The sequence below is a fragment of the Erinaceus europaeus genome, chromosome 1 (genome assembly GCF_950295315.1).
Source record: "Erinaceus europaeus chromosome 1, mEriEur2.1, whole genome shotgun sequence".
Taxonomy (NCBI): Eukaryota; Metazoa; Chordata; class Mammalia; order Eulipotyphla; family Erinaceidae; genus Erinaceus; species Erinaceus europaeus.
Genome location: NC_080162.1, coordinates 77,759,578 through 77,784,838, shown reverse-complemented (window position 1 = coordinate 77,784,838; position 25,261 = coordinate 77,759,578). Strand labels below are relative to the sequence as shown.

The 25,261-nt window shown below is 41.4% G+C and overlaps 1 protein-coding gene across 9 annotated transcripts in view; it reads left to right on the top strand.

Moving 5' to 3' along the window:
• Window positions 1-25,261, top strand: part of NCOA6 (nuclear receptor coactivator 6) — a 137,510-nt gene that overhangs the window by 12,852 nt on the left and 99,397 nt on the right. For 6 of the 9 annotated variants that reach the window (XM_060188645.1, XM_060188652.1, XM_060188651.1 and 3 more), the window contains exon 2: window positions 24,332-24,379. The exons of 2 other annotated variants lie outside the window; for them this stretch is intronic. The gene's annotated coding sequence lies outside the window, so the exon portion shown is untranslated. Of the gene's footprint in view, window positions 1-21,716; window positions 21,794-24,331; window positions 24,380-25,261 lie in introns of all 9 variants that reach the window. One more of the 9 variants, XM_060188647.1, reaches the window with a different exon arrangement.

Below are 25,261 nucleotides of genomic sequence, written 5' to 3'. Positions count from 1 at the left end.
TTAGAATTTTCTTCCATATTCTCATTTGTTGTTCCTGCAGTTCTGATTACAATTTTTTCAAATTCTTTACTCACTCCTGTTATTATTTCCTTAGCTAATGTTTGGATGTTGAACTCGTTGTTTTGTGCTTCGCCCTCTGGAGGACTTTTAGCTGGACTCTTGTCCTGGTTCGAGTCTCCATTATTTTTTCTTGTTGTTTTAACCATTTTATATAAGTTAACAGTTTTTTCAATCCCTGAGTTGGAGTTCAGTGGTGTAAAAGCCTTTTTTTTTTTTTTTCCCCTGTAGGCTATGGTAGCCTGAGGGCTTTTAAACTATCAATAGGCTTCTTGGCTTAATCAATGACTCCTGACCAAGAGATAAAGCAGGGTGTGGCAGAGATAATCCAGTGGTTATGCAAAGAGACTTTCACAGCCCTTCAGCTATGCCACCGAGGTATAGGTCTTCTCCTGAGTTTCCCGGGTTAGATCTCTGTGCCCTGGTGTCCCTCCCTGTTGCTGCTCCAGATTCTGAGGGTAGTAGCAATGGAGACTCAGAGTTGTACTTGGTGAGTCTCTGGGGAGTCCTTTCCTCCCTTCAGCTGTCCCCTTGTTGGTGGAGCAGACTGGAGGTGGTGTCTCCACTGACAGACTGTCGAACTGTTAGCAGTCACTTAATCTCTCCTTAGGCCCCTCTCTCCTCTCTGTCACCAGCCACGCGTGTTTGTACTCACGGGTGATTTACTGGGTTCCTGTGGTCATTCTAGTCCTGTCTTGTTTCGGTCCGGGTGGTCTCCTTTGGTATTCCTAGTTGATCCGGGAGAGGAGAGGAGAGGAGAGAAAGCGATCTGCTGCTCGTAGCTCCGCCTCCGGAAGTCCAGTGAGATGATTTTTAATTAGCATCTGACTAGACTTAATAAGAGACAGATCAGTGGACCCTACGTAATGCATCTGTTAAGTAAACATTCTTTTTAAAAGTTTTAGAACATTATTGTTATTTGTGTTTGTTGAGGCTTCACCCCTCCAGGCTGAATTTTTTAGATAGAGAGACTGGGAGATACCATAGCACTGAAGCTTCTACTATTGCAGTACTTCCATGTGGCATGTGTGTGTGTGTGTGGGGGGGGGGGGGGCTCAAACCTTCCCAGGTGAGCCATCACATTATTTTTAAAAGAGACAGAGACAGAGACAGAGACCAGAGCACTGCTCAGCTCTGGCATATGGTAGTACCAGGGAATCGAACCTAGGGTCTCAGTTTACAAGTCCAGGGCAGAGCTAGTTCCCTGAAACTTAAGTAAATATTCTTTCCTGCTGTGGATATTAGCTGTCAGTGGTATGTGCCTTTCAATGTGAAATACATTGATGTAACTGGTATAAATAAATTGAATTTAGGAATGCTTCCTGAAGGAAGTGAGAATTCTTTTGGGTTGTTTTTGACTCTGCAGTGTATGTGCAGATGACTTATTCATTCAGAAGCATTGTGGTCAGAATAAATAAGTGGAGATTTTTTTTAAAAAGATTTTATTTATTTATGAGAAAGATAGGAGGAGAAAGAACCAGACATCACTCTGGCACATGTGCTGCTGGGGATCAAACTCGGGACCTCATGCTTGAGAGTCCAAAGCTTTATCACTGCGCCACTTCCCGGACCACAGGAGAATTTTTTTTATTGTCCTTGTCGTTTTATTGTTGTAGTTATTGATGTCATTGTTGTTGGATAGGACAGAGAGAAATGGAGAGAGGAGGGGAAGATAGAGGGGGAGAGAAAGACACCTTCAGACCTGCTTCACCACCTGTGAAGGGACGCCTCTGCAGGTGGGGAGCCCGGGCTCGAACTGGGATCCTTATGCTGGTCCTTGCGTTTTGCACCACGTGCGCTTAACCCACTGCGCTACCGCCCGACTCCCGAGAATTTTTAAAAAAATTTATTTATTTATTCCCTTTTGTTGCCCTTGTTTTATTGTTGTTATTGATGTCGTTATTGTTGGATAGGACAGAGAGAAATGGAGAGAGGAAGGGAAGACAGAGAGGGGGAGAGAAAGATAGACACCTGCAGACCTGCTTCACCACTTGTGAAGCGACCCCCCCCCCCCCCCCCCGCAGGTGGGGAACCTGGGGCTCAAACCAGGATCCTTACGCCCGTGCGCTTAACCCGCTGCACTACTGCTCCAACTCCCATAAATGGAGAATTTTAATTATAGTCAGTTTATGTCGACTACACAATAGTGTTGAGAGGTACATATGGGAAAGTGATGTGAACATAAGGGGGAGGGGGTGTTTTAAATGAGATGGCAAGTGGTCTGGAACTTCAGAAGGGGGAGAACACTTCCACTGGAGGATGAGGAAAAGCTTCGTTGAAAAGATGTGCTTTAGTTTTCTAGAGCAGCTGTAACAAACTACCACAAACTGGGTGTCATTACATCACAGTGCACAAAGACTCAGGTTTAAGCCCCCAGTCCCCACCTGCAGGGGAGAAGCTTCATCAGTGGTGAAGCAGTGCTGCAGGTGTCTTTCTCTTTCTTTCTCTTTTCTTTTCCTTTCTTCTTTCTTTCCTTCCTTCTTTTCTTTTCCTTTCTTTTCTTTTCTTTTCTTTCTTACCAGAGCACTACTTAGCTCTGGCTCATGCTGGCATGGGTGATTGAACCTGGGATTTTTTTTTTTAAAGAATTTATTTATTTATTCATGAGAAAGATAGGAGGAGAGAAAGAACCAGACATCACTCTAGTACATGTGCTGCAGGGGAGTGAACTCAGGACCTCATGGTTGAGAATCCAGTGCTTTATCCACTGCGCCACCTCCCAGACCACTGAACCTGGGATTTTGGAGCCTCAGGCATGAGAGTCTTTTTGCGTAACCATTATGCTATGTACCCCCCCTTTAATCTCTGTCACTATCCAATAAACAGACAAACAAACAAATAAGTAAGTAAATGAAAGTGTTCTCTCGGGGGCTGGGCGGTAGTGCAGTGGGTTAAGTGCACATGGCACAAAGTGCAAGGACTGGCATAGAATCCCTGTTTGAGCCCCCAGCTCCCCACCTGTGTGTGGGGGGATCCGCTTCACAAGCAGTGAAGCAGGTCTGCAGGTGTCTATCTTTCTCTCCCTCTGTTTTCTCCCTCTTAATTTCTCTCTGTTCTGTCCAACAACGACAGCAATGACAACAACAACAATAACAACAACAATAAACAAGGGCAACAAAAGAGAAAAAATAGCCTCCAGGAGCTGGAGGTATAGTGCGGGCACTGAGCCCCAGTGATAAACCTGGAGACACACACGAAAAGGTTCTCTCAGAACTCTTGAGGCAAAATCTGAATTCAAGGTATCAGTGGGGTCATGTTCTCTCTGAGACTTTGGGTAAAATTATTTTGAACTTCTTGACATTCATAAATTTTTTGGCATTTATTGGTTTGTGACTGCATTACTCTAGTCTCTGCCTGATGTCACAGAGAATTCTTCCAATGTGTCTCTGTTTCTGATTCTAAATTTTCCTCTTATAAGGATATCTTATAAGGATCTAACATACTTTAATACCAACTCATTTAAACTAATTATATCTGTAGCACCTATTCTGTGGTACTGGAGGTTGGGGCTTGAACTTTTGGATATCACAGTTCAATCTAAAACAGGCATCGTGACACAGGTAATAAAGAGGCATTAAAATTTACTAAATTTGCAGCTGGGAAATATTCAGATGATAGAATGTAGAACTTGCATGCCTCAGGCTCCCAGTTTCATTCCTAGTATCACATATGCTCGAGTGGTACTCTGACTTCGTGTGTGTACGTGTGTGTGTGTGTGTGTGTGTGTGTGTGTGTGTATTTATATGTTAATCTTTTAAAAAATAAAACTTAACAGGGTCTAGGTGCTGGGGCACCTGGTTGAACGCACACATTATAATGTACAAGTATGGGACCACACAGTGCTGCACCTGCTTCAGCACACACATTACAGTGCACAAGGACCCAGCTTCAAGCCTCTGGTCCCATCTGCAGGGGGAAAGCTTACAAGTGGTGAAGCAGGGCTGCAAGTGTGTCTCTCTGTCTCTTCCCCCCTCTCAATTTCTCTGTCTCTATCCAATAATATATTTAAAATAATAAGTGCCTTGGTTCAAGCCCCCAAACCCCAGCTTCAGGAAGTTTCACGAAGGTAAAACAGTGCAGCAAATATCTCTCTTTTTCTTTCCCTCTCTCCCCCTCCTCTCTGTTTTTCTCTGTCTCTACCAAATTAAAATATATAAAATTAAAAATTAGAAATAAATAAAATTTAGGACCAAGGAGATACACAGTGGTAGTATACTGTACTTACATGTTTGAGATCGCAGAGGCCTCAGGTTCCGTTCTATTACCACTATATTCCAGAGCTGAGCAGTTCTTGTTTTCTCTCTCCCTGTGGGGGAAAAATATGTGTATATTTATATTTAAGGCCAGAGAGATAGAGGTAGGGCATGTGCCTTGCAATCCATTGTGGCCTAGGTTCAAGCCCTGGCACTACACAGGAAGGTGCTGTGACATTGGAGGAAGTGTGGTGCTGTGTTGTCTCTCCTTCTCTCTGTCTGTCTCTGTCTTTGTCTCTATTTGACTGAATAAGTGGCACAGAGCAGTGAAATTGTGCATGTATGAATACCCAATTCCATAAAAAAAAAATCTTTAAAAATATAAATTGATTAAAATAAACGAAAAGGTAAGGTTGTAATGAGTCAAGTTAAGAAGAGAAGGAAATGATGGACACATGAAAGCGTAAACTATTTAGAAAGTGAGGGGGCCGGGTGGTGGCATACCAGGTTGAGAGCACATATGCAAGAACCCAAATTCAAGACCTCACTCCCCACCAGCTTCATAAGAGGTGTCTCTCTTGTCTCTCTCCCTCTGTCTTTCCCTCCCCCCTTTTTTAACATTTATTTATTATTGCATAGAGACAGAAATTGAGAGGGGATAGGCGGATAGAGAGAGGGAAAGAGACAGGCATCTGTATGTAGCCTTGCTTCACTGCTTGTGAAGCTTCCCCTGCAAGGTGGGGACCAGGGGCTTGAACCTGGGTCCTTGCGCACTATAATGTGTGTGCTCAACCAGGTGTGCACCACCTTGCCCCTTCCCTCTCAATTTCTCTCTGTCCTATCAAATACAAAAGAAAAAGTGGCCACTCGGAGTGGTAGATTGATCATGTAGGCACTTCTTCTTCTTCTAGCGTTTGCCCTTCTTCCGTAGCCAGTCAACAGCGTCAGGTTGAGCCTGATGTAAAGTTTCGAGACCTCCTTTGAATCTGGAGAGGTGGCAGTCATTGACTATGTGGGTCATAGTCTGTCTGTAGCTGCAGGGGCAATTCGGGTCGTCTCTGGCTCCCCAGCGATGGAACATAGCGGCGCACCGGCCATGGCCTGTTCGATAGCGATTGAGGAGGGCCCAATCATAACGTGCTAGGTCAAAGCCGGGTTGACCCTTGCAGGGGTCTGTGATGAGGTGTTTGTTCTTGACCTCAGCTGACTGCCAACTCTGTTTCCAAGAGTCTGGAACAGAGAAGTTCAGTGTAGGCGTAGGGGACCAGATTGGGTGACAAGACGTCAAGCGTTGGACAGGGTGGGTGAAGATATCTGCGTATATTGGCAGGTCCTGTCGAGCGTAGACGTGGGAAATGAATGTAGGCACTAAGCCCCAGCAATAAAGCCTGATGGCAATAAAAAGAAAGAAAGAAAGTCAGTTCGAGCCCCTGGCTCCCCACCTGCAGGGGAGTCGCTTCACAGGCGGTGAAGCAGGTCTGCAGGTGTCTTTCTCTCCCCCACTCTGTCTTCCCCTCCTCTCTCCATTTCTCTCTGTCCTATCCAACAACGAATTGTGTCAACAAGGGCAATAATAATAACCACAACGAAGCTACAACAAGGGCAACAAAAGGGGGAAAAAAATGGCCTCCAGGAGCGGTGGATTCATGGTGCAGACACCGAGCCCAGCAATAACCCTGGAGGAGGAAAAAGAAAAAAAAAAAAAAGAAAGATAAGAAATAGTGATAAGTCTGATTTACTAGTATGTTGAAGAGCTGTGGGTTTATGAAGCCAGAGTAGTTTGTTGGGGCCCTAGAAGCCAGACCTAGGATATTTGAAATTGCTAAGTGGATAGTGTATGTGATCAAGATAAGACTACATACTTTTCAAGTGATGGATAACTGGTTTATGCTTTGGGTAACAAATTTAAGCTTTAGGGAAGTTCTGTACCAAGTGATCATAGATAAGTAGATATCCTGAGTAAAAACAGGTGTTCAGTGATTTAACACATTGATCCTCTCTTGCTCACTTGCCTGAGTCAGTAACTTCACCAGGAAAATTAAGAAGTCCTCTTTATGTAGAGTAACAACAAAAACACCACCATGATAAACTTTCTCTCCCTACCCCCTCTGTGTGTGTGTGTGTGTGTGTGTGTGTGTGTGTGTGTGTGTGTGTGTGTCTGTCTGTCTGTCTGTCTGTCTGTCTACCGGTTTATCTGTGTATGTATTTCTCAGGTCTGGCAAAGTAGCTCACTTGGATAGATAGTATGCTCTTTTGCCATATGTATGTATGAACCAGGTCCAAATCAGCCCCTATCACATTTGAAGAAAACTTTCAGTGTTGTAGTCTCCTTCTCTCTGTCTTTCAATCTCTCTGTCTCTGCCAAAATTTATTTATTTATTTATTTATGAATGAAAAGGGAGAACCAGAACATCACTGGCACATGTGGTGCCAGAGATCAGTCTTGGGACTCCAAAGCTCCATAGTCCAACTCCTACCTCCCTTGCCGCCACAACAATCTGTTAGTCATTTGTGATTATTGAGATCCATTAGCTTTCTAGGATCTCTTTTCAGAAAAATCTCTCCATGGATTTCAGTATTAATAATCTTTCACTCTTACTTTCAAACTTCTTCAGAATCACTTGTTATCCTAATGTTTACTAACTAGTGCTGAATTTTATTTTTGTAATTAAGGACATGTCATTCTAATAAAAAAAGTATTTGTTTATGAGAGACAGAGACACAGAGAGAGTGTGTGAGAGAACTAAAACATCACTCTGGCACATGAGATTCTGGTAGTTGAACTCAGGAACTCATGCTTGAAAGTCCAAGAGTTAATCCATTGACCACCTCCCAGGTCCCTGTCATCTTTTTTTTTTTTTAATCTCTTGATATTTGTTTTAACTCTGCAATATATATGAGAGGGGGGAGAGAGACTGTATATGAAAGAGATGACAGCATCAAGCCTCCTTCAATGATTGGAGCTGGATATTCTCTAAATGAGCTATTTCTCTGGCCATTTTCATACCTTTTTAAAGCATCTAATGGAAATAATTGAGGAAGATTATATACTAGTCAATCATATAGTCTTTTTCTATGTTTCTTTTAACTATAATTACATTGACTTCTGTGCACAGTGTGGACTGTATTCAGATTGTGAATAATCATTCAAATTGTGGTCATTAATAGTCCTTTGGTGCTTTTCCTTGTTTGTGCTTCTGTAACTTTTCCTAATTTATATTGTTTATATTTTCTCTAAAGAGTATCTGAACCTACGAAGCTTAAAAAAAATGTATCTAAGTATTACACATTTCATAGTCATTATCATGCATGTATAATCCTTACAAGTTAAACTCATGTTTTTAATTTCCCTTTTTCTTTTTTTTTTTAATAATTTCCCTTTTTCATTTAGCATTATATTAATGCTATTTTCCACATATGTTTACAGTTTTTCTTTTTTTTTTTACCAGAGCACTGCTCAGCTCTTGCTTATGGTGGTGCAGGGGTTTGGAGAATCAGGCAGGAGAGTCTCTTTGCATAACTAGTATGCTATCTGTCCCTGCCCTTATAGTTACTGTTTATAATGGAGACATAATAGTTAAAATTTGAATAATCTCTGGTTATTTGATATCTGGGTGATTTCCAGTTTGTTTTCTTTTGGGGGTTACAATTCTGACTATTCTGCTGCATCATTTCAAACTATATTGTTATTAGTGATTTACAAGATTGTAAGATAAAAGGGTTATAATTCTACACCACTCCCACCATCCCCCTTCAACAGTAATTACCATGGTTCTCCCAAATTCAGAGATATGGATTGACGATACATATTTTATTCCTTTGTTCAAGTTCATGTGTTTCAATCATATTTTTAAAATTTTTAAAATTATCTTTATTTATTTGATAGAGAGCCAGAAATTGAGAGGGGAGGGGAAGATAGGGAGAGAGACAGAGACACTTGCAGCACTGCTTTACCACTCGTGAAGCTTTCCCCTTGTAGATGGGGACCAGGCGCTTGTACCGGATCCTTGAGCATTATTATAAAAATGCAATCAACCAGGTGCGTCACCACCCGCCCCCCTGTTTCAATTCCCTGTGTTCCACTTAAGAGTGAAATCATCTGGAAGCTGGGTGGTAGGTAGCACAGTGGTTTAAGCACAAATGGCGTAAAGCGCAAGAATCGGCATAAGGATCCTGTTTTGAGCCCCCAACTTCCCACCTGCAGGGGTCGCTTTGCAAGCAGTAAAGCAGGTCTGCTTCATCCCTCTTCATCTCTGTCTTCCCCTTCTCTCTCGATTTCTCTCTGTCCTTTACAACAACAGCTGTGGCAACAATAACAACTACAACAAGGGCAACAAAATGGGAAAAATGACCTTAAGGAGCAATGGATTAGTAGTGCAGTCATGGAGCCCCAGTGATAATCCTGGAGGCAAAAAAAAAAACAACAGAAATCATTTAGTTGCCCCTCACTTCCTTACTTCATTAATCATAATCACTGCCAGACCCATCCATTTACTCCCAAAGGGCACATTAGTTTTTTTTTTAAGCGCTGAGTAATATTCCATTGGGTACGTTTTTTAAATATGAGACTCAAATTAGTGGGGGCCTGGTGGTAGCGTAGCGGGTTAAGCGCACGTGACACAAAGCGCAAGGACCAAGCGCACGTGACACAAAGCGCAAGGACCAGCATAAGGACCCCAGTTGGAGCCACTGGCTCCCTAACTGCACTGGGAGTCGTTTCACAAGCAGTGAAGAAGGTCTGCAGGTGTCTTTCTTTCCCTCTCTCTGTCTTTCCCTCCTCTCTCCATTTCTCTCTGTCCTATCCAACAATAAGGACAGCACTAACAACAATAATAAGAACAACAACGATAAACAACAAGGGCAGGGAGTCGGATTGTAGCGGGTTAAGCGCACATGGCATGAAGCTCAAGGACCTACATAAGGAAACCGGTTGAGCCCCAGGCTCCCCACCTGTAGGGGGCTCACTTCAAGAGCAGTGAAGCAGGTCTGCAGGTGTCTTTCTCTGTCCCTCTCTGTCTTCCCCTCTCCATTTCTCTGTCCTCCAGCAACAACAGCAATAACAACAATAATAATAACCACAAAACGATAAAAAACAAAAGGAGAAAAAATAGCCTCCAGGAGCAGTGGATTCATAGTGCAGGCACCGAGCCCCAGCAGTAACCCTGGAGGCAAAAAACAAAAAACAAAAAAAACTTAAATTAGTGATTTTCATTCCATTGTTAAAGGCCCCCCGCCAAGTATTCCACATAGGATTTTCCCCCTCCATGTCAGAAACTTTTTTTTCCCTCCAGGGTTACCGCTGGGGCTCAGTACCGACACTACGAATCCACTGCTCATGGTGACCATTTTATTAAATAGAACAGAGAAATTGAGAGATGAGAGGGAAATAGAGAGGGAAAGAGAAAGACTGTCACCTACAGACCTGTTTCAAGCTTGTGAAATGACCCCCTGTATGTATGTGGGGAGCAGGGACCTTGAACTGGTATCCTTGCACTTTGTATTATGTGCGCTTAACCCTGTGTGCCACTGCCCGACCCCCATGTTTTACACTTTTAATTAGGAAAATAAAAAGTCACACACCCGAAGAGCACATGGGCCATTTGGGCAAAGATGTCTGACCCCATGTGGAAGCTGATGCCCATTTATATTTACTTCTAAGGCCCTGCCTTCACTTTTTTTCCCCTTTTCTACTTGCCTCCAGGGTTATTGCTGGGGCTAGGTGCCTGCACCATGAATCCACTGCATTTGGAGGCTAATTTTCCCATTTTGTTGCCCTTGTGCTTGTTGTGGTTGTTATTATTGTCATAGCTGTTGTTGTTGTTGTTGGGTAGGACAGAGAGAAATGGAGAGGAGGGGAAGACGCATAGAGGAGAGATAGACACCTGCAGACCTGCTTCACCGCTTGCAAAGCGGCCTCCTTCAGGTGGGAGCCAGGAGCTCCAACGCGATCTTTACGCCAGCCCTTGCGCTTTGCGCCTTATGCGCTTAACCCCCTGAGCTACCGCCCGACTCCCCCTGCCTTCACTTCTATTCTATGCCACATCTGCACCTATTACAATTTACAGGTGTCCTTCATTTTCCCTCGTCCCTCATAGATGAGGGAAACAGCAGCATCTGATGTCTCAGTTGTTCTCCAGATTGTCTCCCTCTTATTTATCGATGGTGCAAAAGCAAAGTTTCCTGGTCACAAAAGTTCTGGGTCTTGAGCCCTCTGATCATCTTCCCCTAACATATTTCACCCCTATGGCAGTATGGATTAAGAAATGGTGGGGGGCTTGCGGAAGCAAGGTTTTCTGGCTTCTGTAATTTCTCCTTTGATGGACATGGATGTTGGCTGGTTGATCCAAAGCCTGTCTCTTTCCTTAGTAGGTAGGACTCTGGAGAGGGTATGTTCTGGGACACAATGGCAAAGTCATTTGCCAGGGAGGTCAGGAGGGCATTTAAGACTTGGTACTGAAAGGTAGTAAGACATCAAGCAGGACAATATGTTTAATAAACAAGGACCAAAGAGTAAGAATAGAACCAATGAGAATAGGGACCCTATGGTGGAAAGAAGCTAGGATGTCTATTTTAGGCATGTTCCTAGGAGCCTAGGACTTAATCTTTGCTTGAGCTTGATAGCTAACATGAAGGTAGACGAAATATTGTCAGATAGTGCAGTGGGTTAAGCGCACATGGCGCAAAGTGCAAGGACTATCAGGAAGGATCCGGGTTGCTTCATAAGCGGTGAGGCAGGTCTGCAGGTGTCTGTCTTTCTCTCCCCCTCTCTGTCTTCCCCTCCTTTCTCAATTTCTCTTTGTCATATCCAACAATGACAGCAATAAAAACAGCAACAACAATGATACAACAACAACGATAAACAGCAAGGGAAGCAAAAGGGAAAAAAGGTAGCCTCCAGGAGCAGTGGATTTGTAGTGCAAGCACTGAACCCCAGCAGTAACCCTGGAGGCAATTTTTTTTTTTTTTCTGGGAGGATGGTGTCAGAGTGGAGAATAGAACGTGAAATCTGGGCAGAGAGTGACGTCCAAACTTGAAAAAAAAAACATATAAATAAAATCAACTGTTCACCATATCAATCTGACCCAGGGCTCATTGTATATTCATATTTAGCACAGGAGCCTGTGTAACCTCTGGGTCCCTGTCAGTCAGAGCTCACAGTCCATGGTCACAGCTGGGGACAATGTTTTTTTCTCTTCCTCCTCCTCTTTTTTTTTTTTTTTTTTTTAAGGTAGAGACAGAAAGGCAATGAGAGAGAAAACAATAGTGAAAGAGACTGTAGCACCACAATTTCCTTCAATTTCAGTGTTTGATTTAGAAAGTGACAATTTGCAGTCTGGGAAGTGTTGCACTTGGCAGTATTTGACATAAACATAAAGTCTGAAGCAGGATCCCCTGTATTGTATGTGCCCAAATGATGATCTGGTTCTGATATATGTGCTCTCTTTCTTAAAATCTCTAATAAATCTTTAAAAAATCAAAAGACAATTTTTAGATGATAAAAAAAAAGCCTGGTGATACTGTCATCATAAATGTATTAAGACAATACTGGCAACTCAAAATGATGGCCCAAGGACTTCTCTATCTTAAAGCACAGTTCTCTTGATTTAACTTTTTTTTTTAAATTTATTTTATTTATTTATTCCCTTTTGTTGCCCTTGTTGTTTTATTGTTGTAGTTATTATTGTTCTTGTCGTTGTTGGATAGGACAGAGAGAAATGGAGAGAGGAGGGGAAGACAGAGAGGAGGAGAGAAAGGCAGACACCTGCAGACCTGCTTCACCACCTGTGAAGCGACTCCCCTGCAGGTGGGGAGCCGGGGTTCGAACCGGGATCCTTATGCCGGTCCTTGTGCTTCGCGCCACCTCTGCTTAACCCGCTGCGCTACAGCCCGACTCCCTTTTTTTAAAAAATAATTTTTATTTATAAAAAGGAAACACTGACAGAAACCATAGGTTAAGAGGGGTACAACTCCACACAATTCCCACCACCAGAACTCCATATCCTATCCCCTCCCTCCCCTGATAGCTTTCCTATTCTTTATCCCTCTGGGAGCATGGACCAAGGGATATTATGGGGTACAGAAGGTGGAAGGTCTGGCTTCTGTAATTGTTTCCCCGCTGAACATGGGTGTTGACAGGTTGATCCATACTCCCAGCCTGTCTCTCTCTTTCCCTGGTTGGGCGGGGCTGTGGTGAAGCAGGGCTCCAGGACACATTGGTGGGGTCATCTGCCCAGGGAAGTCCAGTTGGCATCACAGTAGCTTGATTTAACTCTTGTTGGAAACTTAATTGAAGAAGAAAACAATTGTTTTTTTAAAGTTCTTTCATATCACTGCCTTTTGATAAGACAACATTCATTATTAGTATATAACATTTTCCTACTACTAAGAGGCTTTGAACAAATTGTTCCTCTGGGCTGTAATTTTTCTATCTGTTCCATTAGGATACTGAACAAAATAATTGCCAAGAGCTCTAGAATTTATTCTTTTCAGGTTCTGAAAGATTAAAATAATCTCAGATTCTTATAATTGTTTTTAGAAAAATTTTATTAGTTCCTATATTGTAGGCTTAAGCCAACTTTTCAGTATCATATTGACAGTGATGATAGTACTGATGAGAGAACCCAGTGGTATTCATAATTAGAACATGACTATCAAAATACTGTAATTAGATGGGGTAAACTTCAACAAGCTTTTGTTAGACTTACTCTGTCAGTTTAAAACGTGGTCAGGTGTATTATTAATCATATTAGAATGAGTTAGTTTTGGGACTTTCAGTTTCATACTTCACTAACTTATCTTTTTATTCTTTATCTTTTTCCTTTTCCAGGGTTACCATTGGGGCTCAGTGCTGGCACTATGAATCTACCACTCCTGGTGCTCAAGTTTTTCTCCCCATTTTTTTTTTTTTTAAGATTTTATCTATTTATTAATGAGAAAGATAGGAGAGAGAGAGAAACACCCAGACATCACTCTGGTACATGTACTGCCAGGGATTGAACTCAGGACCTCATTCTTGAGTGTCTAGTGCCTTAGCTACTGTGCTGCCTCCAAGACCACACTTTCTCCATTTTTTAATTTGATATGACAGAGAGGAACTGAGAGGAGAGGGAGAGAGAAAGATAAACACCTGCAGACTTATTTCACTGCTTGTGACGTGTACCTGTTTTAGGTGGGGAGCAAGGGCTCAAACCCAGGTCCTTGTGTGGGTCTTTGCACATAGTACTATGTGTGCTTAACCAGGTGTGCAATCCGATCCCTTGGCCCCCTTTATCTTTTGTTTCTTAAAGTAAAATGGTAATGTTTTGTTGTTGTTTTAAACAGAACATTGCTAACCTGTTTTATGGTGGTGCTGAGGATTGAAACTTGGATCTCTGTTGTAAACTGAAGCCTATAAACTGTTGCATAGGTGGCAACAGTATAATGCTTATACTTAAGACTTTCCTGCGGGAGGCTCACATCTCTCCCAGCTTCAGTCCCCAGAACCACCATAAATGGAGTTGAGCATTCCTCAGGTATTATTAACATCAGACTTCTGATGTTAATAGTTCCTGATTCCTTAAATTATCTGTTATTCTTACCAAGAGCAAGATTGTTAGAAATTGAAATACCTTCTTGAGGCATCTATACATAGAGTGAATTATATGGTTTAAATTGTCAACTAAACAGTTGTTCTGAAATATCTCAGGTATAACAAGTGAAAATGGGATCATAAAAAAGTGAAACCAACCCACACATACTGTATGTACAAATTTTAGTACTAAATTGTCAATATTATTAGAAAGTTGTGCTAAGACTTGCACAATGAACTATCCTAGTTACACAGTAAATTGCACAAAATATTCAATGGCTTAAAACAATATACATAAGCCCCCACAGCTATGAACATCTAATCTTTGACAAAGGTGCCCAGACTATTAAATGGGGAAAGATGAGTCTCTTGAACAAATGGTGTTGGAAAAAATGGGTTGAAATGTGCAGAAGCTTGAAACTGAACCACTATATTTCACCAAACACGAAAGTAAATTTTGGATGTTAGACTAGGAACTATCAAATGCTTACAGGAAAATATTGGCAGAACTCTTTTCCATATAAATTTTAAAGACATTTTCAATGAAATGAATCCAGTTACAAAGAAGACTAAAACAAAAATAAACCAATGGGACTACATCAAATTAAGAAGCTTCTGGGATAACATGAACAGGCCCATCACAGCTAATGAAATTGAAAGTTATCAAAAATCTTCCCAAAAATAAAAGTCCCGGACCAGATGGTTTTACAAATGAAATCTACAAAACTTTCAAAGAAGAACTAATACCTCTACTTTTAAAAGTCTTCCAGAAGATTGAAGACACTGGAATACTCCCTGCCAGCTTCTATGAAGCCAACATCACCCTGATACCAAAAGCAGACAGGGATACAACAAGAAAAGAAAACTACAGACCAATATCTCTGATGAACATAGATGCGAAAATATTGAACAAAATTCTAGCCAACCGGATACAGCAATATATCAAAAAGATTGTTCATCATGACCAAGTGGGGTTTATCCCAGGCATGCAAGGTTGGTTTAATATACGTAAATCAATCAATGTGATCCACCACATCAACAAAAGCAAGACCAAAAACCACATGGTCATATCAATAGATGGAGAGAAAGCCTTTGATAAATACAACATCGCTTTATGATTAAAACACTACAAAAAATGGGAATAGATGGAAAATTCCTGAAGATAGTGGAGTCTATATATAGCAAACCTACAGCCAACATCATACTCAATGGTGAAAAACTGGAAGCATTTCCACTCAGATCAGGTACCAGACAGGGCTGCCCACTATCACCATTACTATTCAACATAGTGTTGGAAGTTCTTGCCATAGTAATCAGGAAGGAGCAAGGAATTAAAGGCATACAGATTGGAAGAGAAGAAGTCAAACTCTCCTTATTTGCAGATGACATGATAGTATACATGGAAAAACCTAAGGAATCCAGCAAGAAGCTTTTGGAAATCATCAGGCAATACAGTAATGTGTCAGGCTATAAAATTAACATTCAAAAGTCAGTGGCATTCCTCTATGCAAACACTAAGTTAGAAGAAATTGAAATCCAGAAATCAGTTCCTTTTTCTATAGCAACAAAAATAATAAAATATCTAGGAGTAAACCTAACCAAAGAAATGAAAGACTTGTATACTGAAAATTATGAGTCACTACTCAAAGAAATTGAAAAAGACACAAAGAAGTGGAAAGATATTCCATGTTCATGGGTTGGAAGAATTAACATCATCAAAATGAATTTATTACCCAGAGCCATCTACAAATTTAATGCTATCCCCATCAAGATCCCAAGCACATTTTTTAGGAGAATAGAACAAATGCTACAAATGTTTATCTGGAACCAGAAAAGACCTAGAATTGCCAAAACAATCTTGAGAAAAAAGAACAGAACCGGAGGCATCACACTCCCAGATCTCAAACTGTATTATATAGCCATTGTCATCAAAACTGCTTGGTACTGGAACATGAACAGACACACTGACCAGTGGAATAGAATTGAGAGCCCAGAAATGAGGCCCCACACCTATGGACATCTAATCTTTGACAAAGGGGCCCAGACTATTACATGGGGAAAGCAGAGTCTCTTCAACAAATGGTGTTGGAAACAATGGGTTGAAACATGCAGAAGAATGAAGCTGAATCATTGTATTTCACCAAATACAAAAGTAAATTCCAAGTGGATCAAGGACTTGGATGTTAGACCAGAACATTTTCAATGAAACGAATCCAATTACAAGGAAGACTAAGGCAAGTATAAACCTATGGGACTACATCAAATTAAAAAGCTTCTTCACAGCAAAAGAAACCACTGCCCAAATCAAGAGACCCCTCACAGAATGGGAGAAGATCTTTACATGCCATACATCAGATAAGAGTTTAATAACCAACATATATAAAGAGCTTGCCAGACTCAACAACAAGACAACAAATACCCCATCCAAAAATGGGGGGAGGACTTGGACAGAATATTCACCACAGAAGAGATCCAAAAGGCCGAGAAACACATGAAAAAATGCTCCAAGTCTCTAATTGTCAGAGAAATGCAAATCAAGACAACAATGAGATATCACTTCACTCCTGTGAGAATGTCACACATCAGAAAAGGTAACAGCAGCAAATGCTGGAGAGGGTGTGGGGTCAAAGGAACCCTCCTACACTGCTGGTGGGAATGTCAATTGATCCAACCTCTGTGGAGAACAGTCTGGAGAACTCTCAGAAGGCTAGAAATGGACCTACCCTATGACCCTGCAATTCCCCTCCTGGGGATATATCCTAAGGAACCCAACACATCCATCCAAAAAGATCTGTGTACACATATGTTCTTGGCAGCACAATTTGTAATAGCCAAAACCTGGAAGCAACCCAGGTGTCCAACAACAGATGAGTGGCTGAGCAAGTTGTGGTATATATACACAATGGAATACTACTCAGCTGTAAAAAATGGTGACTTCACCGTTTTCAGCCGATCTTGGATGGACCTTGAAAAAATCATGTTGAGTGAAATAAGTCAGAAACAGAAGGATGAATATGGGATGATCTCACTCTCAGGCCGAAGTTGAAAAACAAGATTAGAAAAGAAAACACAAGTCGAACCTGAAATGGAATTGGAGTATTAGACCAAAGTAAAAGACTCGGGGGTAGGTGGGTGGGTGGGGAGAATACAGGTCCATGAAAAATGATGAATGAAATAGTGGGGGTTGTATTGTTAAATGGGAATCTGGGGAATGTTATGCATGTTAAAAAAAAAAAAAAAAGTAGAAACGCAAAGCAGAAATTGACTGAGTTTGGAGTATGGCACCAAAGTAAGAAAGCAGAAGTACACTAGAGTTTGCAGTGAGTACCTCCCTAACACTTCCTCTCCATAAAAAAAAAAAAAAAAAAAAGAAGCTTCTGCACAGCAAAAGAAACCACTACCCAAACAGAAAGACCCCTCACAGAATAGAAGATCTTTACATCAGACAAGAGGCTAGTAACCAAAATATATAAAGAGCTTACCAAACTCAAAAACAAGAAAACAAATGACCCCATTCAAAAATGGGGAGAGGCCATGAACAGAATATTCACCACAGAAGAAATCTGAAAGGCCAATAAACATGAAAAAACGTTTCAAGTTATTGCCTGTCAGAGAAATGCAAATAAAGACAACAATGAGATAGCACTTTGCTCCTATGAGAGTGTCATACATCAGAAAAGGTAGCAGCAACAAATATTGGAGAGGTTGTGGGGACAAAGGAACCCTTCTGCACTGCTGGTGGGAAAGTAAATTGGTCCAACCCCTATAGAGAGCAATCTGGAGAACTCTCAGAAGGCTAGAAATGGACTTACCCTATGACCCTGCAGTTCCTCTCCTGGGGATATATCCTAAGGAACCCAACAAACCCATTCAGAAAGATCTCTGTATACCTATGTTCATAGCAGCACAATTTGTAATATCCAAAACCTGGAAGCAACCCAGGTGTCCAACAACAGATGAGTGGCTGAGCAAGTTTTGGTGTATATACACAATGGAATAGTACTCAGCTATTAATAATGGTAATTTCACTGTTTTCTGCCCATCTTGGATGGAGCTTAAAGGAATTATGTTAAATGAGATAAGTCAGAAGCAGAGGGGTGAATATGGGATAATCTCACTCATAGGCAGAAGTTGAAAAACAAGATCAGAAGAGAAAACACTAAGCAGAACTTGGACTGGAGTTGGTGTATTGCACCAAAGTAAAAGACTCTAGAGGTGGGTGGGGGTGGGAGGGTTCAGGTCCTGGAACAGGATGGCAGAAGACCTAGTGGGGGTTGTACTGTTTTGTGGAAAACTGGAAAATGACATGCATGTACAAACTATTGTATTTACTGTGACTATAAAACATTAATCCCCCAATAAAGAAATAATAAAAAAGCAATAAATATGTTATCTCACATAGTTTCTGTAGGTGGGAAATCCTACAATGACCTGAGTGGATCTATTTCCAGATCTCTCGTAAGGTTGCTCTGAAATTGTACTAATATGTCAACAGCTATGTACTAATATGTCAACTGTGTACTATAAGGCACTAACCACCACCCCCCATAAAATAATTTTTGAAAAAGAAAAAAAGTTGAAATACCAATCTCCTTTATAGATTTTTTTCCCTTTTGCCTCCAGAGTTATTGCTGGAGCTCAGTGCCTACACTATTGCTCCTGTGGCCATTTTTTTCTTTTCACCACTTGTGAGGTGACCCTCCCACCAGAGCTGAACAGTGCTCTGTTAAAATAAATGAACAAACAAACTCTTAAGAGTTTGGTTAAGTGTGGTTAAACAAGTGCTTCTGGGGGCTGGGATGTGGTGCAATGGGTTAAGCGCACATGGCAAGAAGCACAAAGACTGACACAAGGATCCCAGTTCGAGCCCTTACTCCCCATCTGCAGGGGTGTCGCTTCACAGGTGGTGAAGCAGCTCTGCAGGTGTCTTTCTCTCCCCCTCTCTGTCTTCCCCATCTCACTCTGTTTCTCTCTGTCCTATTCAACAGCAACAATAGCAATAACAACAGCAACAATAAACAGCAAAGGCAACAAAAGGGAAAAAATAGCCTCTAGGAGCAGTGGATTCATAGTGCAGGCACTGAGTCCCAGTGATAACCCTGGAGGCAAAAAAAAATGCTGCCATTGAAAATATTCAAATTACAGTACATTAGGAATTATGAGAGACTTCTTCACACATATTTTCCATTTCATAATTCATACTCTGTAAATCTGCAGTTTCATAGTAGGAAGCAGAAAAAAACTCGGGTAGAAGAGTAACTACATGGTGGTGATGGTGAAGTGTTGGGGATTTCATTATTTATTAGGCAAATACCTTGCACCTTGACCACATAGCTTAGGGAGTTTAATTTAGCACAAGTTGGAGGAAATACTTAAATTTAGGAGCCAGTTACTAGAGAGGTCCCAGTATTCTTGTATCATAAAACTACTTAAGACATTAGAAGGTGTTGGGTGATAGTACGCAATTACCATGCACAAGGACTTGGGTTTGAGAGCCTGCCCCTACCCCCTGAAGGGGGAGACAATGTTAAAACAAATATGCTGGCGTCCCTCTCCCTCTCTTCCTCCCCTTCCTCTCAGTTTCTCTCTGTCCTGTCAAATAAAATAGAAAAAAAAGTGGCCACCAGGAGTAGTGGATTCATAGTGCTGGCACTGAGCCCCAGCCACCCTGGTGGCAATAAGGAAAAATAAAAAATAAGATATTGGAATAGAAATATTATTGTGAAAGTGAAATAATATAGGATAATTAAATTTATTGCTGAATCCTGAGTTTTCTCAAACCTTGAAGGCACAAGCTTAGTGGTCCACTCTCTCATTTTATAATTTAGAAATCTCAGGCCCAGAGAGAGACTCTGTCCTAACCCAAAACCATACAATAGTAGGTTTTTTTTTTTAATTTCTTTATTGAGGGATTAATGTTTTACATTTGACAGTAAATACAATAGTTTGTACATTCATAACATTTCTCAGTTTTCCATATAACAGTACAACCCTCACTAGGTCCTCTGTCATCTTTTTTGGACCTGTACTTTCCTCCCAACCCTCTCCAGAGTCTTTTACTTTGGTGCAATACACCAACTCCAGTTCAAGTTCTACTTGTGTTTTATCTTCTGATCTTGTTTTTCAATTTCTGCCTGTGAGTGAGATCATCCCATATTCATCCTTCTATTTCTGACTTATCTCACTTAATATGATTCCTTCAAATTCCATCCAAGATGGGCTGAAAATGGTGAAGTCACCGTTTTTAATAGCTGAGTGGTATTCCATTGTATATATAGACTACAACTTGCTCAGCCACTCATCTACAACAATAGGTTTTAAGGATTTTTAAAAATTTCTTTATTGGGGGATTAATGTTTTACATTTGACAGTAAATACAATATTTTGTACATGCATAACATTTCTCAGTTTTCCACATAACAATCAACCCCACTAGGTCCTCTGTCATCCTTTTTGGACCTGTACTCTCCCCCCACCTACCCCAGAGTCTTTTACTTTGTGAAATACACCAGCTCCATTAAGGATGTTTTTTGATTGTTTGTCTTTTTGCTTTTGTTTAAATTTATAGCCAGGGCATCACCACTTCAAGCTGACTTTTAAATTTTTACTTAATACTTATTTATTTAATTATTTTAATGAGAGAGAGAGAAAGACACAAATGAGAGAGAGAGGAGAGAGAGAGACAGAGAGAGAGAGAAAGAAAGAAAGAGAGACAGATGCCAGAGTACTACTCAGCTCTGGTTTAGGATGGTGCTGGGGATTGAACCTGGGGCCTTAGAGCCTGAGGCATGAAAGGTTTTTTTTTAATTTTTTAAATTTATAAAATAGAGATATTGATAAGACCATAGGATAAGAGGGATACAATTCCACACAGTTCCCACCACCAGAATTCTCTATCCTATCCCCCTTTAAAAGCTTTCCTAGGGGGTGGGGCGGTAGTGTAGTGGGTTAAATGCACAAGGCACAAAGCACAAGGACCAGTGTAAGAATCCTGGTTTGAGACCCTGCCCCCCCCCCCTGCCAGGGGGAGAGGGGAGGGTTGCTTCATAAGCGGTGAAGCAAGTCTGCAGGTGTCTTTCTCTCCCCCTCTCTGTCTTCCCCTCCTCTCTCCATTTCTCTCTGTCCTATTCAACAACATCAGTGACAATAATAGCAGTAACAACAACAAAGGCAAAAACAAGGACAACAAAACGGGGAAAAAATGGCCTCCAGGAGCAGCAGACTTGTAGTGTAGGCACTGAGTCCCAGCAATAACCCCGGAGGCAAAAAAAAAAAAAGCTTTCCTACTCTTTATCCCTCTGGGAGTATAGACCCAGAATCATTATGGGGTGCAGAAGATAGAAGTTCTGTCTTCTGTAATTGCTTCCCCGCTGAACATGGGCATTGGCAGGTCCATCCATATTCCCAGCTTGCCTCTCTCTTTCCCTAGTGTGGCAGGGATCTGGGAGGTGGGGTTCCAGGACACATGGTGGGTTGTCTGCCCAGGGAAGTCAGGTTGGTATCATGGTAGCATCTGGAATCTGGTGGCTGAAAAAGAGTTGAGATATAAAGCAGAACAAATTGTTGAGTAATCATGAACCTAAAGACAAGAATATTGAAGATGAAGATTTGGGGTCTCCATTTTGGAAGAACTTAGGTCTATTTTAGGTATATTCCAAGAGGTCCATGGCTTTACTAGTTTTTGCCTGAGTCTGACAGCTAACATGCAGGTGGACCGAAGGTATTGTCTGGGAAGATGGTGTCATAGTTGGAAAAAGAACTAGAAAGCTGCATCAGGGAATAGAGTAACTCCCAAATATGGGAAAAGTGTATAAATACTGTTAACTGTAAACCCCATCGATTTGATCTGGGGCTCATATTCAGCACAGGAGCCTATGGTAACCTCTGCATCCCTGTAGGTCTGAGCTCACATTCTGTGGTTACGGCAATGAACATTCCAGGCTGCACTAATTTCAGGATCCATCTTCCTCTAGTGGTAGAGTATGTTGCCCAACCTCCTTTTGAAAATGGAACAGTCCCTACAATTGTTGATCAACATTGAAGGCCAGGTCCTATATGGGCCCACAAAGGGCCCCATTTTGTTGTTCCTGATGGAGATGACCAGTGACAGTGGAGAGAGGGATCTGTTAAGAGGTCTAGGCCCATCATGTCTGTGTGGGAATCCTTGGAATCACTGACTAGGGCCCCAGGTGATGAAGTGGCCTGGTAGTGACCAATGAGTCATCACTAAAGTGACATGAAAGTCTTTTACAAAACCACTAGGCTATTTCCCCAACCCTAAGTTGACTTTTTTTTTTTTTTAAGATAGAAAGACAGGACAGGGAAAGAGGCAAAAAAAAAAGAAAGAAAGAAAGAAAGAAAGAAAGAAAGAAAGAAAGAAAGAAAGATCTACAGTACCAAAACCTCCTCCAGTGTGATAAGGGCCAGGCTCAAACCTGGTTTATGTGCATGATAAAGCAGACCCACTATCCAGGTGAGCTTTCTTGCTGGCCTTAAACAACAACTTTATAGGAATGTCATGACTAGAGTTCAGAACAAATTTACCTTGCAGTACTCAAGTTTGCTCTGGTTTTGTTCTGTCACCCAGTATTTCATTATCTTAAGTAATGCTAGTCTGGTCTCAAGATATACTCCATTGATTTTACTAATCATTATATATTTGTCTGTGTTTATCATATTATACTCAGATTAAGAAATGGTTGCAGTGACATCAGGCTTTATTTAATCTTTTTAAAAGTATTAATTTATTATTGGATAGAAATAGAGAAATTGAGGAGGGAGATAAAGGGAGACAGACATCACTTGTTGAGTTTCCCCCTGCAGGTGGGGACCGGGGGCTTGAATTGGGTCCTTGCACACTGTAATGTGTGTGCTTAACCAGGTGCACCACTGCCTGGCCCTTATTTAATTTTCTTATATCGGTGGTACAACAGCAGCAGTGGTCCACAGTTATGAACCCAGGATGTTTGTGTTTTCCATTTATTTTTTTTTTCATTTATTTGTTTTATTGGTGTTAAAGTAAATTTATTTCAAGGGAGAGGGATTTGGAGAGGGAGAGGGGAAGGGAGTGGGAGGGGAAGACACTAGAGCCCAGTTCTGGCATAGGCATGTAGAGGAGCCTGATGCAGGGGATCCCTTGTTTTACCCTCGGAGTCACCTCCTTGTTTTTGTTTTTGTTTTGTTTTTTAATTTTATTTTTGAGAGAGATGTAGAGAGAGACACACACAGAGAAGCACCAGAGCGCTGCTCAGCTCTGGCTTATGGTGGTGCAGGGGATTGAACCTGGGACTTCGGAGCCTCAGGCATGAGAGTCTCTTTGCATTACTATTATGCTATCTCCCCTGCCTGGCTTTTTTTTTTTTTTTTTTTTGCATATGTAGTATTTTTTCTTTTTTTTTTAATATTTTATTTAATTTATTTATTCCCTTTTGTTGCCCTTGTTGTTTTATTGTTGTAGTTATTATTGTTGTTGTCGTTGTTGGATAGGAGAGAAATGGAGAGAGGAGGGGAAGACAGAGAGGAGGAGAGAAAGATAGACACCTGCAGACCTGCTTCACCACCTGTGAAGGGACTCCCCTGCAGGTGGGGAGTCGGGGTTCGAACTGGGATCCTTATGCCGGTCCTTGTGCTTTGCGCCACCTGCGCTTAACCCGCTGCGCTACAGCCCTACTCCCGTAGTATTTTTTTCTAAGAGTATAAAAGAGTAAATGTTAAATGAAAAAGTATATCATCAGCATACTTACAGTTTTATAACAAAAAGCATGAAAGTGACAAGAAAGATTAAGTCTCTAGTTATTATAATTATATATGTGTGACCAACCATAACTGTGGGACTATTTTGTTTCATTTTTTTTTTTTCCTCCAGGGTTATCTCTGGGGCTTGGTGCCAAATATGCTACCGCTTCTGGAAGCCATTCCTCCACCCCCTTTTCATTTTATTCGATAGGACTGAGAGAAATTGAGAGGGGAGGGGGGAGATAGGAAGAGAGAAAGATACCTACAGACCTGCTTCACCATTTGTCAAGTGTCCCCACTGCAGGTGGGGAGCTGGGGCTCAAACCCGAACCCTTGCGCTGCTCCTTACGCATAGTACTATGTGCACTTAACCCAGTGCACCACCATTTGGCCCCCTGGACTGCTTCTGCTACCAGTTTGATTAGAATCTTCAGGGGTTCTACCTAGGATGAATGTATCCCTTTTATTATTTGCTGAAGTGTAAAATACTTAATCAACAATACACAAATAATAAGGTTAGTGAATTATAAAATGAACACACTTTTGTAACCACTAGTGCTATCTTGAAATAACTTCCTTAACTTGTGTAAGAAATAAATACTGTAGATAATATTGTGTCCTTTACAATGCTTTCTAGAGTGAACTTAGGAGAAGCTATAGTAGAAAGGAGTTTGGGCAGTCAGAAGAATATATTCTGAATGATTTTATTGGATTCATATTTAGTCATTTTTTCTGATGTTTCTTTTCTTCATCTTTGCCCTTTTTCCTTTCTGTCTAGGTCCTGGATGGAATGGAGAAGGGGTCCTACTGAACCTCTATCTTTTCTGTGAGTGGATAGACCAATAGTTCTGTTGGGTGATTCTGTGGAATACAAATGCAAGTTTGATATATAAAAAACTTGGTTTCAATTTAAACAGAGTACTGAATTTAAAGTATAAATTTTTTTTTCAATTTTTTTATCTTTATTTATTTTCTGAATAGAGACAGAAATTGAGAGGGTAGGGTATGATAGAGAGGGAGAGAGACAGAGAGACACCTGCAGCACTGCTTCACCACTTGTGAAGCTTTCCCCCTGCAGGTAGGGGCCAGGAGCTCGAACCTGGGTCCTTGCACACTGTAACGTGTGCTCAACCAGGTGCGCCACCACCTGGCCCCATTTAAAGTATATTTTTAAAAATTAAGGCATTTGATCTCAGTGTCTGTAGGGCATTTTACTTTAGCAAGCTGCATTGGCACAGGATTGGATCCAAAGTGATTGAATTATGTAAGATCTGCCTAGCATCGAGACAGTTGAGAGGTCTGAAGATAACTCACCAAGTAGAGTGCATGCCTTGTTAAGCAATAACCTGGTTCAAATCCTGACATCACATGGGAGTGCCATGGTACCAAGGGAAGCCCTGGTGTTGTGGTGTCTCCTCTCTGTATTTCTCTCTCTCTCTCTCTCTCTCTCTCTCTATCTCTCTCTCTTTCTCTCTCCCTGATATAAAAAGAATGAAATATTTTGGGATAGGAGGGAGATAGATCACTAGGTAGGGTGCCTTGTCATGCAGGTTTGTGCCCTAGTACAGCATGGCATTGAGGGATGCTTTAGTGATTCTCCCTCACTTGCTCTCCTGAACATTCTGTATCATGTTCTCTCTGTTATCTCTACCTGAATGAAAATGTCAGTTTAGCAGTAGCACATGCCTGAGACTCCGACACCACAAAA